Below are 19240 nucleotides of genomic sequence, written 5' to 3' on the forward strand. Positions count from 1 at the left end.
AGGTTCAGGGGGCCAGCTGAGCATCCTCACACCCCTCCGAATCCTAGGCGCGGGCCCCACACTGGAGTTTGTTCTCATCCACTCCGGGAGGGGGTGTCAGCCGGTGATGAATCTGTGAATCTTTGCCACTCAGGGCTGTGGAGGCCAAGTCAATGGATATATTTAAGGCGGAGATTGATAGATCCTAGATTAGTACGGGTGTCAGGGGCTATGGGGAGAAGGCAGGAGAATGGGGTTGAGAGGGAAAATAGATCGGCCACGGTTGAATGGCGGAGTGGACTGGATGGGCCGAATGGCCTGATTATGCCCCTAGAACTTATAAGGAACGTCTGATCCAAAAGTATTCCTCCCAGCCCCTTGGACACTCTTTGGGAATAACAGGAGCAGTGGGTGCAGCTGAGTCACACACCCAAACACAAATATAACCACACAAGGCTGGAAAGCTGAAACAAAAACAGAACATGCTGGAAATAATCACTAGGTCAGGCAGCATATTTAGACGTTAATTTAGACTGGAGACACAGCGCGTAAACAGGCCCTTCGGCCCACCGAGTCCGTGCCGACCTGTGATCCCCGTGCCCTCGCACTACCCTACACAATTCATACCAAGCCAATTAACCTGCAAACCTGTACGTCTTTGGGGTGTGGGAGGAAACCGGAGCACCCGGTGAAAACCCACGCAGGTCAAGGGGAGAACGTACAAACTCCGCACAGGCAGCGCCCGCAGTCAGGATTGAACCTGGTTCTGCGGCGTTGTGAGGCAGCAGCTCTAGCGCGGTGCCGTGGTGCTGCGTCTGTGGAAAGAGGAATAGATACTCAGTTTAATGAATGGTCTTCAACCTGAAATGCTAGCCGTGTTTCCCTCTCCACAGAGGCTGCCCGACTATCCAGTGTTACCAGCATTTAGGTTTTTTTTGGTAACCTTTCTCTGTAACCGGGGGAATATATTACTGGACATTTATCGTTGATGTTCTTAATCCCCCACAACAGTGTGGCAGCACCTTCACCTGGAGTCCAGTGGTTCAGGTGAATCACTGCCACCTCAGGCTAATTCAAGGCAGGTGTTGGCTGTGACCTTAATGTCCTGGCCCTATAAATGAATAAAAGCACAAGAATCCACACCCATCCACAACAATCACTCTTAACTACCTGGACGCACAGAGTCTCTTGCCTGAGTAGGGCAATCAAGAATTAGAGGGCATACAGTAGGTATCGAAACTTACAAAATTCTTAAGGGGTTGGACAGGCTAGATGCAGGAAGATTATTCCCGATGTTGGGGAAGTCCAGAACTAGGGGTCACAGTTTAAGGATAAGAGATAAGTCTTTTAGGACCGAGATGAGAAAATCATTTTTTACACAGAGAGTGGTGAATCTGTGGAATTCTATGCCACAGAAGGTAGTTGAGGCCAGTTCATTGGCTATATTTAAGAGGGAGTTAGACATGGCCCTTGTGGCTAAAGGGATCAGGGGGTATGGAGAGATGGCAGGGATAGGATACTGAGTTGGATGATCAGCCATGATCATATCGAATGGCGTTGCAGGCTCGAAGGGCCGAATGGCCTACTCCTGCACCTATTTTCTATGTTTCTATGTGAGAGGGGGGGGTAAAGATTTAATAGGAACCTGAGGGGTAACTTTTTCACACAAAGGTGTATGGAACGAGCTGCCGGAGGAGGAAGTTGAGGCAGGGACTATTGCAACGTTTAAGAAACATTGAGACAGGTACATGGATAGGACAGGTTTAGAGGGTTATGGGTCAAACGCAGGCAGGTGGGACTAGTGTAGATGGGACATGTTGGCAGGTGTGGCCAAGCTGGTTGTTCAGGCTGTGACCCCCCCCTCACTGGAAAATGGGTGAATGGTCAGAAAGGAAGAGATGCACTGTGGGAGGAGGAGGTGGAAGGAGGGAGTACTGGGAGGGAGGGAGGGGACACAAGAGGCGAGAGAGTGGTCCTGAGTGGACACGTCCTGGTGCTCCCTGCGACCAACCATGAGAACGTGTCTGGTGGGAAGCCAACGCCACCACGAAGATCCCCTTGCATGTTGAATGAGGAAGTGGAAGAGCCAGTGTTGGCACTGTCCACAGTCGGCAATCCCTCAGATAATAATAATACATTTTATTTGTGGGCGCCTTTCAAAAGTCTCAAGGACACCGTACAGAATTTAACAAGAGTAAAAAACATATAATCGGAGTAAAATAAATAATAAAGACATCACCAATACACAAATTAAAGACAGAATTCGATCCAAAGACAAAAAAATCAAAAACACAATGTGAAGAGAGAGCAGCGGCAGCTAAACCGCGCCAGCGTACACTCTCCCTTCCGACAGCCATCTTGGACACAAACTAAAATAATCACTTACACACAAAAATCATCCCCCCACCAACTTCCATCCGGCACTCCAATACACCTGGACCATTTCCGACACTTCCCTACCATTCCTTGACGTCACCATCTCCATCGCAGGGGACAGACTTCTGACCGACATACACTACAAACTCACTGACTCCCATGGCTATCTGGACTACACTTCTTCCCACCCTGCCTCCTGTAAGGACTCCATCCCCCACTCCCAATTCCTCCGCCTACGCCGCATCTGCTCCCAGGATGAGACGTTCCACACCAGGGCATCGGAAATGTCCTCGTTCTTCAGGGAACGGGGATTCCCCTCCGCCACCATAGATGAGGCTCGCACCAGGGTCTCATCCATACCCCGCAACACTGCTCTCTCTCCCCATCCCCGCACTCGCAACAAGGGCAGAGTCCCCCTAGTCCTCACCTTTCACCCCACCAGCCGGCAAATACAAATAATCCTCCGCCATTTCCGCCACCTCCAAAGTGACCCCACCACTCGCCACATCTTCCCATCTCCCCCTATGTCTGCCTTCCGCAAAGACCGCTCCCTCCGCAACTCCCTTGTCAATTCTTCCCTTCCCTCCCGTACCACCCCCTCCCCGGGCACTTTCCGTTGCAACCGCAAGAAATGCAACACCTGTCCCTTCACCTCCCCCCTCGACTCCATTCAAGGACCCAAGCAGTCGTTCCAGGTGCGACAAAGGTTCACCTGTATCTCCTCCAACCTCATCTACTGCATCCGCTGCTCTAGATGCCAGCTGATTTACATCGGGGAGACTAAGCGGAGGTTGGGCGATCGTTTCGCCGAACACCTCCGCTCAGTCCGCAATAACCTACCTGAACTCCCGGTGGCTCAGCACTTCAACTCCCCCTCCCATTCCCAATCCGACCTCTCTGTCCTGGGTCTCCTCCATTGCCAGAGTGAGCAACACCGGAAATTGGAGGAACAGCACCTCATATTCCACCTGGGTTGCTTGCGTCCGGATGGCATAATAATAATAATAATACATTTTATTTATGGGCGCCTTTCAAGAGTCTCAAGGACACCTTACAAAAATTGAGCATGTAGAGGAAAAACATGTAAGGGGAATGAAATAAATAGTAGAGACATGACTAGTACACAAAGTAAAGACAGAATTCAATACAAAATACAGTATGAGGCAATTAATGCACAGATGAAAAGGGACGGGGACGTGGGGCTAAGGATAGGCAGAGGTGAAGAGATGGGTCTTGAGGCGGGACTGGAAGATGGTGAGGGACACGGAATTGCGGATCAGTTGGGGGAGGGAGTTCCAGAGCCTGGGAGCTGCCCTGGAGAAGGCTCTGTCCCCAAAACTGCGGAGGTTGGACTTGTGGATGGAGAGGAGACCGGCTGATGTGGATCTGAGGGACCGTGAGGGTTGGTAGGGGGAGAGGAGGTCAATGAGATATGGGGGGGCAAGATGGTGGAGGGCTTTGTAGGTGAGGATCAGGATTTTGTAGGTGATCCGGTGGGAGATGGGAAGCCAGTGAAGTTGTTTGAGGACTGGAGTGATGTGATGACAGGATTTGGTGTGGGTGATGAGTCGGGCGGCTGCGTTCTGGACCAGTTGGAGTCGGTTGATGTAGGTGGAGCTGATGCCAAGGAGAAGTGAGTTGCAGTACGTGCGCCTACAGAACAGTGTCTCGGGCACCATCTTGAGCAGCACAGGGGCTCCACAAGGAACTGTGCTGGCTCCGTTCCTGTTTACCATCTACACAGCGGATCTCCAATATAACACCAACAGCTGCTTTTTGCAGAAGTTTTCGGATGACACAGCTGTTGTCGGCCTCATTAAAGGGGGCAATGAGGAGGAGTATAGAGACATAATAAGTAACTTTGTGGAGTGGAGTGCACACAATAACCTCCATCTTAACACCAAAAAAACCAAGGAGATAGTTGTGGACTTCAGGAGGGGGAGGAGGAGGACTCAAGCAACACCAATCACCATTAAGGGCACTGAGGTGGAGGTGGTCGCTAACCACAGGTACCTTGGGGTGCAGCTTGACAGTGAGCTGGAACTGGAAGTGTCATATGGAGGCGGTGTACAGGAAGGGACAAAGCCGACTGTATTTTTTAAGGAGGCTGAGGTCATTTAACATCTGCCAACCCCTACTGTGCAGTGTCTACCATTCAGTGGTGGCCAGTGCTCTGTTTTTTGCTGTGGCCTGTTGGGGAGATGGCGCCCGCATAGCGGACAAAAACAGACTGGACAAGCTGATCAGGAAGGCCGGCTCAGTGGTCGGGGCTGAGCAACGAACAGTCCAGCAGGTGGCAGAGGCCAGAACTCTGAACAAACTGGGTTCAATAATGACCAACCCCACTCACCCACTCCATGCCCTGAAGGTGATCAAGAGCAGCATCTTCAGTCAGAGACTGATTGCACCAATGTGCAAAACTGAGAGACATAGGAAGTCCTGTTTACCAGCTGCTATAAGGTTATATAATGCGCATAAATAACTGCACTTTTTTTAAATTAATTGTATTTTAACTTGTATTTTAACTTGTATTTTAACTTGTTAAGTATGGAAGCCATTTGAGGAAATGTGTGGTGTTATGTCTGTCTTGAAGCTGTCGTGGCACTGTAATTTCCTGTAAAGGATTATTAAAGGTATAATCAATCAATCAATCAATCAATAGTCCAGTCGGGAGGAGATGAAGGCATGGATGAGTCTTTCAACAGCGGGCGGTGTGAGAGAGGGTCTGAGTTTGGCGATGTTGCGGAGATGAAAGAAGGAGGTTTTAATGACATGGCGGATGTGAGGCTCAAGGGAGAGGGTGGAATCAAAGATCACGCCAAGGTTGCGGGCCTGGGGAGATGGGGAGACAGTGGTGCCGTCGATGGTGAGAGTGGGGTTATTGATTTTGCTGAGTGTGGCTTTGGAGCCTATGAGGAGGAATTCTCTTATCGCTGTTGAGTTTGAGGAGATTATGTTGCATCCAGGCATGAACGTTGAATTCTCCCAATTTGGCTAGCCCTTGCTGTCTCCTCCCCTTCCTTAACCCTCGAGCTGTCTCCTCCCATCCCCCCGCCCTCGGGCTCCTCCTCCCTTTTTCCTTCCTTCTCCCCCCCACCCCCCATCAGTCTGAAGAAGGGTTTCGGCCCGAAACGTCGCCTATTTCCTTCGCTCCATAGATGCTGCTGCACCCGCTTAGTTTCTCCAGCATTTTTGTGTACCCCCACAATGGTACATGTGGTACAGATAGGTACATGTACAGACACAAGCACACTCACACGTGCATACACACTTACACATGCACACACGCATGCACACTCACACACGTGCACATTCTCACACGTGCATTCTCACACGTGTGCACTCAGTCTTACACACTCACGCCCTCTCGCACACTCACAAACACGCGCGCACTCACATACACTCACAAACATACATGCATGCTGTGACGCTCCCGTGAGGACGGCCGGCCCGAGGAAGGAACGGTGCTCCCGTCGGAGTGGCCGAGCTCGGGGAGGTACGGCGTTCCCAGCCCGAGGGAGGAGCGGCGCCCGGTCGGGGAGGCCCAGCCCGAGGGAGGAGCGGCGCCCAGTCGGGGCGGCCTGGCGCGAGGCTGAGACGGTAACAGCACTCACGTGAGGGCGATCCGGCTCGGGGCTGGAACGGTGCTCCGGTGGCTTGGACGGTGTTCTGGCGGCGGTGACCTGAGTCCGGGGTTCGGCCGCGGGCTAGCGGCTGCGTCAGCAGGACTGGTGGGCGGCAGCTTCGACCACCCCGGGCCGCGGTGTTTGAGCCGCGGGACAGTTGTAACATCGCCCCCCCCAGCGCAGAGGGAGAAGAGGAGGGAAGAGACTGGAGACCTAAGACTTTTGCCTCCATCACAGTGAGGAGATGTTGGGTGGACTCACTGTGGTGGATGTTAATATGTGTTTATTGTTGTTTTTTATTGTATTGTATTGTATGTATGACTGCTTCAATTTCGTTCAGACTTCGGTCTGAATGACAATAAAGGCTATCTAATCTAATCTAATCTAATGCGCACTCACACACATGCATACTTACTCATACACTCACATTGTGCACATACACACATGCACAAGCATGGTCACTCACATTCACACTCACTTAAGCATGCACTCACACACTCATGCATGGTCACATGCTCGATCGCATGCGCACACACACATCCACTCACACGCATGCACACTCACACACACGAATGCACTCACACACACGCACTCACACGCATGCACACTCACACACACGCACTCACAAGCATGAACACTCACACACACGCTTGGCCACTCACCGCGTGCACGCTCACTTACACACACTCTCTCACACACAAGCACGCACTCACACATACTCGTGCATGTCCACAAGTATAACTGCAGGCACGCTCACACATGCACTCGCACACTACCACACTCAATTTTATCCCACCTGGCTCCCTCAGCAGCATCCTCCCACTGGGCAGCGGCCCCATAGGGCCCAGCTTTCTGTGTGCTGAGTTGTTGATGGTGCTTCAATCTTTCTTTGTGGTCAAACCATTCTCTCCCCACGCCTCCTCCTCATCCCCCTCATCATCCCCCTCCTCTCTCCCTCCTCCTCACCCCCCTCCCCTCTCCCTCCCACTAACCTTTCCTTTCTTCTGCGTTTCCCCCCTACCATCTTCCCGCCCTAAATCCTTCTCTCCCTTCCATGATCTCCCCTATCCACAACCCCTCTCCCCTCACCTGTCCCCTTCCCTCCACTCTCTCTCACCAACAACGCCTCCGTCCCCGCCTCCACTCCCAACGCTGCCCCTCCCTTCCCGCCAAACAACCCACCCCTCCCATAACTGCCCCATCTCCCTTGCTCGTCACTTCCTCCCACCGCTCCCCTCCTTCCACTAATGACCCCCTCCAACCCGTCTTCAAGCCAATTATGGAGCCAACTAGTGCAGGGAAGATTTACGAGGATGTTGCCACAACTCAAGGGCCTGAGCTGTGGAGAGAGGTTGAGCAGGCTAGGGCGTCATTCCTTGGCGCACAGGAGGAGGATGAGAGGTGATCTTTTATAAGACCATTAGATGGGGTAAATGCACAGAATCAGGATGGGGGGAGTCAAGGACCAAGAGGACACAGGTTTAATGAGACAGGGGAAAAATTGAATAGGAACCTGAGGGGCAACATTTTCATACAGAGGGTAATGGCTGTACGGAATGAGTGGCCGGAGAAGGTGTTGAGGCAGGTATTATCACGCCATTTAAAAAACAATTGGACCGGTACATGGATAGGACAGGTTTGGAGGGATATGGGCCAAATGCAATCACATGGGACTAGTGTAGATGGGACATGTTGGTCGGTCTGAGCAAGTTTTTCCTCACTGTGGGACACCATGACTCCAGGACACACTTCCTGGATACCATGAGATCTAACCTTCCCGACCAGCCTACTATATGGGATGTTGTCAATGGCCCATTAGAGTCCATCACCGTCTTGTCCACATCAACCCAAACTCTGTCTCCTTCAGCCCTCCTCCTCACCCTCTGTTCATCCCATCCTCTCCCTCTCTTCTCTTGTGCCTCTCTCCCTCCATCTCTCCCCCTCCATCTCCCCCCTACTCACACCTCAACCTCTCACCTGCCCCATCTCCATCTACCACACCCTCTGCTCTCCCTCTCCCTCTCCCTCTTGACCCTATCCCCCCAAACCCCTCTCTTCCCACATACTGCCACCACACTACCCTTCATTCCTCCCTTCCCTCCTCCTTACCCTCCCAACCTTCTTCCCCGCTCCCTCCATTCTTTCCCTCTCTCCCCCCTTCCTCTTCGCTTTCCCTCCCCCCTCTCTTCACCCCCTTTCCCTTCCTCCCATCCACCCATCTCTCCCTCACTTTCACCACTCTCTCCCCCTTCACTACCCCCTCAGCTCACCTTTGCCTCCTACCCACCCATTCCCCTCCCTCCTCCCCCTCTTCATCTCTCCTCCTCTCCCCTCCTCCCTCCCCTCCTCTCTTCCCTTCCCCTCTCTTCCCTCCACTCCTCTCTCTCTCCTCTTCCCTTCCCCCCTCTGTCCCGTCCTCTTCCCTTCCCTCTCTTCCCTCCTCTATTCCCTCTCTCTTCCCCTCCTCTCTTCTCTTCCTTCCCCTCTTCCCTTCCCCTCTCTTCCCTCCTCTATTCTCTTCTCTCTTCCCTCTCTCTCCCCTCTCTCTCTCCCCTCCTCCTTCCCCTCTCTTCCCTCCTCTATTCCCCCTCTCTTCCCCTCTCCTCTCCTCTCCTCTCCTCCTCCTCTCTTCTCCTCTCCTCTCCTCTCCTCTCCTCTCCTCTTCCCTCTCTCCCCCTCTCTCTCTCTCTCTCTCTCTCTCTCTCCCTCTCTCCTCTCCCCTCCTCTCCTCTCCTCTCCTCTCCTCTCCTCTCCTCTCCTATCTCTCTCTCTTCCTCTCTCCTCTCCTCTTCCCTCCTCTCCTCTCCTCTCCCTCTCTTCCATTCCCCTCTCCTCTCACCCCTTCCTCTCCCTCCCCCCCGGTCTGGGGTGGGTTTCACGGCCGCCCCGCTGCAGCCAATGCCGGTGTGTGGGTGTGAGTGCCAACGCCAATGCCGGCCCCGTCCTCGCTTCTTCTCCTCCCCTCCCCGTCCCCCTGAGCCACGGGGCCTTCATTCAATCCGCAAGCATGTGAAGGTTATTAATTCACCCTTCTCCTCACCACCAATTAGGGCAACAGAGTGTCGGGAGCGGCGTGTGGAGCGGATCCTGTGTTGCTGGTGGTGCCGGCGGTGGTGCCGGCGGGCGGGCGGGCAGCAGGTAGCGGATCCTGTCTTGGTGCCGGCGGCGGGCAGCAGATAGCGGCAGAGAGCGGATCACCGCACAGGTTAGAAACATAGGCAATAACTGCGGGAGGAGGCCACTCGGCCCTTCGAGCCTCCATTCTTTCCCTCTCTCCCCCACCCTCCTACATAGATACATAGACAATAGGTGCAGGAGTAGGCCATTCGGCCCTTCGAGCCTGCACCGCCATTCAATATGATCATGGCTGATCATCCAACTCAGTATCCCATCCCTGCCTTCTCTCCATACCCCCTCATCCCTTTAGCCACAAGGGCCACATCTAACTCCCTCTTAAATATAGCCAATGAACTGGCCTCGACTACCCTCTGTGGCAGAGAGTTCCAGAGATTCACCACTCTCTGTGTGAAAAAGTTTCTTCTCATCTCGGTCCTAAAGGATTTCCCCCTTATCCTTAAGCTGTGACCCCTTGACCTGGACTTCCCCAACATCGGGAACAATCTTCCTGCATCTAGCCTGTCCAACCCCATAAGAATTTTGTACGTTTCTATAAGATCCCCTCTCAATCTCCTAAATTCTAGCGAGTATAAGCCAAGTCTATCCAGTCTTTCTTCATATGAAAGTCCTGACATCCCAGGAATCAGTCTGGTGAACCTTCTCTGCACTCCCTCTATGGCTATAATGTCCTTCCTCAGATTTGGAGACCAAAACTGTACGCAATACTCCAGGTGTGGTCTCACCAAGACCCTGTACAACTGCAGTAGAACCTCCCTGCTCCTATACTCAAATCCTTTTGCTATGAAAGCTAACATACCATTTGCTTTCTTCACTGCCTGCTGCACCTGCATGCCTACTTTCAATGACTGGTGTACCATGACACCCAGGTCTCGCTGCATCTCCCCTTTTCCTAATCGGCCACCATTTAGATAATAGTCTGCTTTCCTGTTTTTGCCTCCTCTTCTCTTTCTCTCCCAATCTCTTCACCCCACTTTTCCTTCCTCCCATCCAAGTCTCTCCTCCCTTTCACCCATCTCTCACTCACTTTCACCACTCTCACCCTTCACTATCCCCTCACCTCTCCCTCCCTCCCACCCATCCCCCTCCTTCCTCCCCTCTCTTTTCCCCTCCCCTCCCCTCTCCACCCCTCCTCCCCTCCCCTCTCCACCCCTCCTCCCCCCCCATCTTCTCCCTGCCTCCCCTGCTCCCTTCCGCCTCCCTCTTCACCCCTCTTCTTGTTTCACCTCCTCCCCTCCCCTCTTCTCACCTTCTCCTCCTTCCCCCCCCCCCTCTTCTCCCCTCCCCCTCTTTACTCCTCCCCTCTCTCTTCTCCCCTTCCCTCTTCTCCCTTCCACTCCACTCTTCTTATCTTCTCCCCTCCTCCTTCCCTCTTCTCCCCTCCTCCCCCTCTTCTCCCCTCCTTCCCATTCATTGTGATCATGGCTGATCATCCACAATCAGTAACCCGTGCCTGCCTGCTCCCCATACCCTTTGATTCCGCTAGCCCCCAGTGCTCTATGTAACTCTCTTTTAAATTTATTCAGTGAATTGACCTCTACTGCCTTCTGTGGCAGAGAATTCCACAAATTCACAACTCTCTGGGTGAAAAAGTTTGTTCTCATCTCAGTTTTAAATGGCCTCCCCTTTATCCTTAGACTGGCCTCTGGTTCTGGACACCCCCAACATTGGAAAAAATGTTCCTGCATCTTGCTTGTCCAGTTCTTTTAAAATTCTATATGTTTCTATAAGATCCCCTCGCATCCTTCTAAATTCCAGTGAATACAAGCCCAGTCTTTCCAATCTTTCCTCATATGACAGTCCCGCCATCCCGGGGATTAACCTCATGAACCTACGCTGCACTGCCTCAATAGCAAGGATGTCCGTCCTCAAATTAGGAGACCAAAACTGCACACAATACTCCAGATGTGGTCTCACCAGGGCCTTATACAACTGCAGAAGGACCTCTTTACTCCTATACTCAAATCCTATCATTATGAAGGCCAACGTACGATTAGCTTTCTTCACTACCTGCTGTACCTGCATGTTTACTTTCAGTGACTGGTACAAGGACACCCAGGTCTTGTTGCATTTCCCTTTTTCCTAATCTGACACCATTGGGTTAATAATCTGCCTCCTTGTTCTTGCCGCCAAAGTGGATAACCTCACATGTATCTACATTATACTGCATCTGCCATGCATCTGCCCACTCACTCAATCTGTCCAAGTCACCCTGCAACCTCCTAGCATCCTCTTCGCAGTTCACACTGCCACCCAGCTTTGTGTCATCTGCAAATGTGCTCGTGTTACTTTTAATCCCATCATCTAAATCATTAATGCCTGCCATTCTGACAAGGACCTGTTTATTCCTACTCTTTGTTTCCTGTCTGCCAACCAATCCATGTCAATACCCTGCCGCCAATACCATGTGCTCTAATTTTGACAACTAATCTCCTGTGTGGGACCTTATCACAGGCTTTGTGAAAGTTCAGATACACTACATCCACTGGCTCTCCTTGATCCATTTTACTTGTCACATCCTCAAAAAATTCCAGAAGATTAGTCAAGCAGGATTTCCAATTCATAAATCCATGCTGACTTGGACCAATCCCTTTACCGCTATCTAAATGCGCTGTTATTACTTCTTTAATAATTGACTCCAGCATCTTCCCCACCACCGATGTCAGGCTAACTGGTCTATAATTCCCCGTTTTCTCTATCGCTCCTTTCTTAAAAAATGGGATAACATTAACTACCCTCCAATCCACAGGAAACATAGAAATATAGAAAATAGGTGCAGGAGTAGGCCATTCGGCCCATCGAGCCTGCACCCCCATTCAATATGATCATGGCTGATCATCCAACTCAGTATCCCGTACCTGCCTTCTCTCCATACCCTCTGATCCCCTTAGCCACAAGGGCCACATCTAACTCCCTCTTAAATATAGCCAATGAACTGGCCTTGACTACCTTCTGTGGCAGAGAGTTCCAGAGATTCACCACTCTCTGTGTGAAAAAAGTTCTTCTCATCTCGGTTTTAAAGGATTTCCCCCTTATCCTTAAGCTGTGACCCCTTGTCCTGGACTTCCCCAACATCGGGAGCAATCTTCCTGCATCTAGCCTGTCCAACCCCTTAAGAATTTTATAAGTTTCCATAAGATCCCCTCTCAATCTCCTAAATTCTAGAGAGTATAAACCAAGTCTATCCAGTCTTTCTTCATAAGACAGTCCTGACATCCCAGGAATCAGTCTGGTGAACCTTCTCTGCACTCCATGGCAATAATGTCCTTCCTCAGAATTGGAGACCAAACCTGTACGCAATACTCCAGGTGTGGTCTCACCAAGACCCTGTACAACTGCAGTAGAACCTCCCTGCTCCTATACTCAAATCCTTTTGCTATGAAAGCTAACATACCATTCGCTTTCTTCACTGCCTGCTGCACCTGCATGCCTAGTTTCAATGACTGGTGTACCATGACACCCAGGTCTCGCTGCATCTCCCCTTTTCCTAGTCGGCCACCATTTAGATAATAGTCTGCTTTCCTGTTTTTGCCACCAAAATGGATAACCTCACATTTATCCACATTATACTGCATTTGCCAAACATTTGCCCACTCACCCAGCCTATCCAAGTCACCTTGCAGTCTCCTAGCATCCTCCTCACAGCTAACACTGCCCCCCAGCTTAGTGTCATCCGCAAACTTGGAGATATTGCCTTCAATTCCCTCATCCAGATCATTAATATATATTGTAAATAGCTGGGGTCCCAGCACTGAGCCTTGCGGTACCCCACTAGTCACTGCCTGCCATTGTGAAAAGGACCCGTTTACTCCTACTCTTTGCTTCCTGTTTGCCAGCCAGTTCTCTATCCACATCAATACTGAACCCCCAATGCCGTGTGCTTTAAGTTTGTATACTAATCTCTTATGTGGGACCTTGTCGAAAGCCTTCTGGAAGTCCAGATACACCACATCCACTGGTTCTCCCCTATCCACGCTACTAGTTACATCCTCGAAAAACTCAACCATATTATGGTCACTCTTGCCCAAGGGGGCACGTACAACAAGACTGCTAACTAATCCTTCCTCATTACTCAATACCCAGTCTAAAATAGCCTGCTCTCTCGTTGGTTACTCTACATGTTGATTTAGATAACCATCCCGCATACATTCCAAGAAATCCTCTTCCTCAGCACCCCTGCCAATTTGATTCACCCAATCTATATGTAGATTGAAGTCACCCATTATAACGGTTTTGCCTTTGTTGCACGCATTTCTAATTTCCTGTTTGATACCATCTCCAACTTCACTACTACTGTTAGGTGGCCTGTACACAACACCCACCAGCGTTTTCTGCCCCTTAGTGTTTCGCAGCTCTACCCATACCGATTCCACATCCTCCAAACTAATGTCCTTCCTTTCCATTGCGTTAATCTCCTCTCTAATCAGCAACGCTACCCCACCTCCTTTTCCTTTCTCTCTATCCCTCCTGAACATTGAATATCCCTGGATGTTCAGCTCCCAGCCTTGGTCACCCTGGAGCCATGTCTCCGTGAATTGAGCCTGAATCTATAGAACATTGGAAAATGATCGCTAATGCGTCCACAATTTCTAGAGCCACCTCCTTGAGTACCCTGGGATGCAGACCATCAGGCCCTGAGGATTTATTATCCTTCAGTCCCATCAGTCGACCGAATACTATTTATCGCCTAATGCAAATTTCTTTCAGTTACACTGTCTCCCAAGATCCTCTGTCCTCTAGTACATCTGGGAGATTGTTTGTGTCTTTCTTAGTGAAGACAGAACCAAAGTACCTGTTCATCTCTTCTACCATTTCCTTGTTCCCCATAATAACATCACCTGTTTCTGCCTTCAAGGGACCCACATTTGTCTTCACTATTATTTTTCTCTTAACATACCTAAAGAAGCTTTTACTATCCTTCTTTATATTCCTGGCCAGTTTACCCTCTTACCTCATCTTTTCACCCTTTAATGCCCTTTTTGTTACCTTCTGATGTCCTTTGAAAGTTTCCCAATCCTCTGGATTCCTGCTACTCTTTGCTATGTTATACACCTTTTCTTTTAGTTTTATTCCATCCCTTCCCCTGTCAGCCTCGGTTGCCTCTTACTCCCCTTTGAATCTTTCTTCCTCTTTGAAATGAAATGATCCTGCAACTTCTGGATTATGCCCAGAAATCCCTGCCATTGCTGTTCCACCGTCATTCCTGCAAGGATCCTTTTCCAGTCGACCTTGGCCAGCTCCTCTCTCATGCCTTCATAGTCCCCTTTATTCAACTGCAACACTGGCACTTCTGATTTAACCTTCTCCCTCACAAATTGCAGATTAAAATTGATCATATTATGGTCACTACCTCCTAGTGGTTCCTTTACCTTGATTTCTCTTATTAAATCTGGTTCATTAGACAACACTAAATCCAGAATTGCCTTCTCTCTGGTAGGCTCCAGTCCAAGCTGCTCTAAGAATCCATCTCGGAGGCACATCATAAACTTCCTTTCTTGGGGTCCAGAACCAACCTGATTTTCCCAGTCTACCTGCATATTGAAATCCCCAATAACCACAGTGGCATTACCTTTGTTACATGCCAGTTTTAACTCCTGCTGCAACTTGCACCCTATATCCAGGCTACTGTTTGGGGGCCTGTAGATAACTCCCATTGGTGTCTTCTTACCTTTACAATTCCTTAATTCTATCCACAGCGACTCTTCATCATCAGTCCCTATGTCACCCCTCTCAAGGGACTGAACTTCATCCCTCACCAACAGCGTTACCCCACCTCCTCTGCCCACCTGCCTGTCCTTTCTACAGGACGTATAACCCTGAATATTCAGTTCCCAGTCCCGATCCTCCTGCAGCCATGTCTCTGTAATCCCCACAATGTCATATCTACCAATCTCTAACTGAGCCTCACTCAAGCTCATCCACTTTACTTCCTCTACTTTGTGCAATAATACTTTTAATCCGTTACTCACCACACCTTTCAAATCGATTCCTATTTCACTTGTCCTTTCTCTCCTATCCCTTCGTGAGCTTTCTGCCCCGTTAATTCTGGTGTCTTTCTCAACTTTTCCTATACCCTCTTTCCCTTTAGCTCCATCCTTGTATTTCCAATTTGTCTCCTCCCCTCCCCCATTATTTAGTTTAAATCCACCCGTGTAGCAGTGGCAAACTGTTAGAGGCGGCAGAGGGACTGAGATACTGAGGGGGCGAAGGGAGGGTGCTGGGGGAAAAGTGACACCCAGCACCCGTCCCAAAGTGAGCAGAGGGGGCAGAGACTGGGGCGGGGAGTTTGGCTCTATGTCTGACCCCTCTGGGAGAGAGAGAGAGAGAGAGAGAGAGAGAGACGGGACAGTGACGAGGGGGCTTCACTCTGTGTCTACCCCTGCCCTGGGAGTATGTGATGGACCTTCACCCGCTGTCTACCCCCGGAAGTGTGTGATGGAACTAAATCCTACGTCTACCCCTGTCCCGCGAGTGTGAGGGCGCTTCACTCCGTGCCTATTCCTGAGATACAGATATCTATCCCTGCAAGTGTACCCTGTGTCTATCCCTGCCCTGGGAGTGTGTGATGGATCTGTAGCCTGTGTCTATCCCTGCCGGTATTAACACAATCAAAGACTGCCTATGCTGACAGTTTACAAACAAATGATCGTCAAATTAATAACGTCAATGTCAACTGGACCCACGAATGGCCGGTGAAGGTCGAGTGTTCTGTTTATCAACAAAACACTCGACCTTCAACGGCGACCAGTATTCATGGAAAGCCTCCAAAGTCCCCATGGACGCCACGTGTTCCCTCTTAACACTTAAAGAAAATTATCAAATTAAAATATTAACATTCTTATCGATAATATATTCAACCTCCTGTGGTGACCAGCGTGCACAGAAGGCCTCCACAGTCCCCATGGACACCGCTCATGTTCCTTTTCTAGGGACACGCGAGCTCGGACGTAACCCCGGAAAAGGGGCAGGCAGGCGACCGGCTGGACCCGCGAATGGCCATCTTGGCCAGGCCCAGGAGCAGACCGACAGGGAGACCCACTCCTCCCTCCCACCCTTCCCCCCTCTGTTACACAAAATACTGGAGTAACTCAGTGGGTCAGGCAGCATCTCTGGAGAGAAGGAACGGGTGATGTCTGAAGAAGGGTTTTGGCCCGAAACGTTGCCTATCTCCTTCGCTCCATAGATGCTGCTGCACCCGCTGAGTTTCTCCAGCATTTTTGTGTAACGAACGGGTGACGTTTTGGGTCGAGATCCTTTTCACCCCGAAACGTCACCCATTCCTTCACTCCAGAGATGCTGTCTGACCCGCTGAGTTACTCCAGCTTTTTGTGTATCTGTCATCAGTTTGTGTTTAGTGTGGGACAATGAGAATGGTGTTGAGTGTCTGGTGTCCTCCGGCAATTCGTACTCCAATACTTTCTCTCTGTTCACTAGATTGTGCCACTGAACGATTTATGCCGACTCTGAGTGAAATAATCCTCTCGCCCCAGTCCCCAACCTCTCTTGGTTGACCTACTCATTACTCTTCTTGAAGCTCCAGCACATGCACTTTTGATTCAGCTTTCTCCTCCCTCACCCAGTTGCCGAGGGGAAAGTCTCAGTAAGTTTTCAAGGGAAAGGACACGGTGATGTTATGGATAATAATAGAAACATAGAAAGTAGGTGCAGGAGTAGGCCATTTGGCCCTTCGAGCCAGCGCTGCCTGCCATTCAATATGATCATGGCTGATCATCCAGAATCAGTACCCAGTTCCTGCTTTTTCCCCACATCCCTTGATTCCGTTAGCCCTAAGACCTAAATCTAACTCTCTCTTGAAAACATCCAGTGACTTGGCCTCCACTACCTTCTGTGGCAGAGAATTCCACAGATTCAAAGCTCTCTGGGTGAAAAGGTTTTTCCTCATCTCAGTCCTAAGTTGGGACTCCCCCAACATCGAGAACATGATCTGAGTCTTTGAAGGGGCAGAATGTGCACATATTAAAGTAAGAAAGAACTGCAGATGGTGGTTTATACCAAAGATAGACACATAATGCTGGAGCAACTCAGCGAGTCAGGCAGCATCTCTGGTAGTAAAGGATAGGTGATGTTTCGGGTCGGTACCTTTCTTCATACCCGAAACGTCACTTATCCATTATCGCCCGAGATGCTGCCTGACCCGTTGAGTTACTCCAACACTTTGTGTGTTTCTCGTACATATATTTGCTCGACCCGAAACTTCACCCATTCCTTCTCTCCAGAGATGCTGCCTGTCCCGCTGAGTTACTCCAGCCTTTTGTGTCTGTCTTCGGCACAATATATTGGAGTTTGTCTTGGGTCAGGTTAGAGAAAAGTGGTGCAAAGAAGAAAAAAATCAAAAGGTGAATTCGCCAATGTAGGTTAATTAATGGCACAAATGGGAGTAATTTGAAACGTAATTACACAGGCCTGGTTTTGGATTCTCCTCCTCTCCCTTCACCTACATTCCTTCATCTAGCTTCATAATGCGTAACCTTTTGTCTCAGACCTTGTTTCATCTCTGTTCAAACCATTTGCCTATCAACCCCCCCCCCCCATCACCTGTATTCACCTATTACCTGCCATGCTTTGTCCTGCATTTCCATTCTTCTAACTTTCTTACCCTGTTTACAATCGAATGGAAAGACAAGTATGCAGAGACTAAAGGTGGCATATAACGATGCCATGAGAACACTGCTAAGGAAACCTAGATGGTGTAGTGGCAGTAATATGTTTGTGGCTGCAGGAGTCAGTACTTTAGAAGCTATCCTAAGAAATCACATGTATAAATTCATTTGCAGGATAAATGACTCTAAAAATGTGCTTATTGTGGCCTTGTCAAACATAAGGGTTAGCACCACACGCTACGAATCCCAGCTGTGGAGACACTGGTATCGTTGTCTCGTTGTAGGACGTTGATCATTCTTTTAATCTGGATTTTTAACTCACGTATTGTGTTTTTTTAATATAATTTATGATGCTTTTTTATAAGTGATATACTAAGATTTTATATGTACTTTATGATATTTTTTAATATGCAATGCATTTTTATGTAATGTGTCCCCTTGTCTGGACACATAATGTTTATTATGTTTATAATCTGTCTGAAGACGGGTCCTGAACTGAAACGTCACCTATCCATGTTCTCTAGGGACGAGTCTATCATGACCTGCTGAGTCACTCCAGCACTTTGTGTCCTTTGTCTTTAGTCATTGAAATTGGTATTGGTTCAGTACGGTCACCTGTAATGAAAAGCAGTGAAAAACGTTGTTTTGTGTGTTGTTCCAGGCTAATCGTAGCATTCGCGAGTACATCAGATAAGGTGAAAAGAGAAAATAAAGATTGTGTTATACTGTTACAGCTGCAGAGAGAGAAGTAGGGGTAGGGTAGATAGTGAAGATGGTTATCCTAAATTACAGCAGGATCTTAATCAGGTGGGCGAGCGGGCTGAGGAATGATACGTGCGACGTGTTGTATTTTGGGAAGTCAAATCAAGGCAGGACATTCGCAGTAAATGGCAAGACCCCGGGGAATGTTGCAGAGCAGAGAGATCTCGGAGTTACAGGTACATGTTGCTCTAATAGTGACATCACAAGTGGAAAGAGTGGTCTTAGTTTAGTTTAGAGACACAGCGTGGAAACAGGCCCTTTGGCCCACCGAGTCCGCCCCGACCAGCAATCACATACACCAGTTCTATCCTACACACTAGGGACAATTTACAGAAGCCAATTAACCAACAAATCTGCACACCTTTGAAAGGTGGGCGGAAACTGTAGCAGCTGGAAACATCTCACAGGGTCACAGGGAGAACGTGCAAACTCTGTTCAGACAGCACCCGTAGTCAGGATAGAACCTGGGTGTCTGGTGCTGCATGGCAGGAACTCTATCGCTGTGCCACTGTGCCACCCCTATAGAAGGTCAAGAAGGCTTTTGGCACATTGGCCTTCATCAAGTCAAAATATTGAGTCTAGAATTGGGATGTTATGTTACATTTGTACAAGGCATAGGGGAGGCTGCATTAGTTGGCAAGCTAGGACTTTATTCCATGGAGCGCAAGAGGCTGAGGTGTGATCTTGTAGAGGTGTATAAAATCAGGAGGGTGATCATTATGGTGAATGCACAGAGTCTTT

The 19240-nt window shown here is 49.6% G+C and overlaps 1 long non-coding RNA gene across 1 annotated transcript; it reads left to right on the forward strand.

Annotated features, from left to right (window-relative positions):
• The first annotated feature begins 8798 nt into the window (after positions 1-8798).
• Positions 8799-18739, forward strand: LOC116972979. The gene is made up of 3 exons (XR_004411968.1): positions 8799-9091; positions 9168-9186; positions 18597-18739. It is a non-coding gene; the product is annotated as an uncharacterized LOC116972979 (long non-coding RNA).
• The last annotated feature ends 501 nt before the right edge of the window (positions 18740-19240 follow it).

Source organism: Amblyraja radiata, chromosome 5 (assembly GCF_010909765.2).
Source record: "Amblyraja radiata isolate CabotCenter1 chromosome 5, sAmbRad1.1.pri, whole genome shotgun sequence".
NCBI lineage: Eukaryota > Metazoa > Chordata > Chondrichthyes > Rajiformes > Rajidae > Amblyraja > Amblyraja radiata.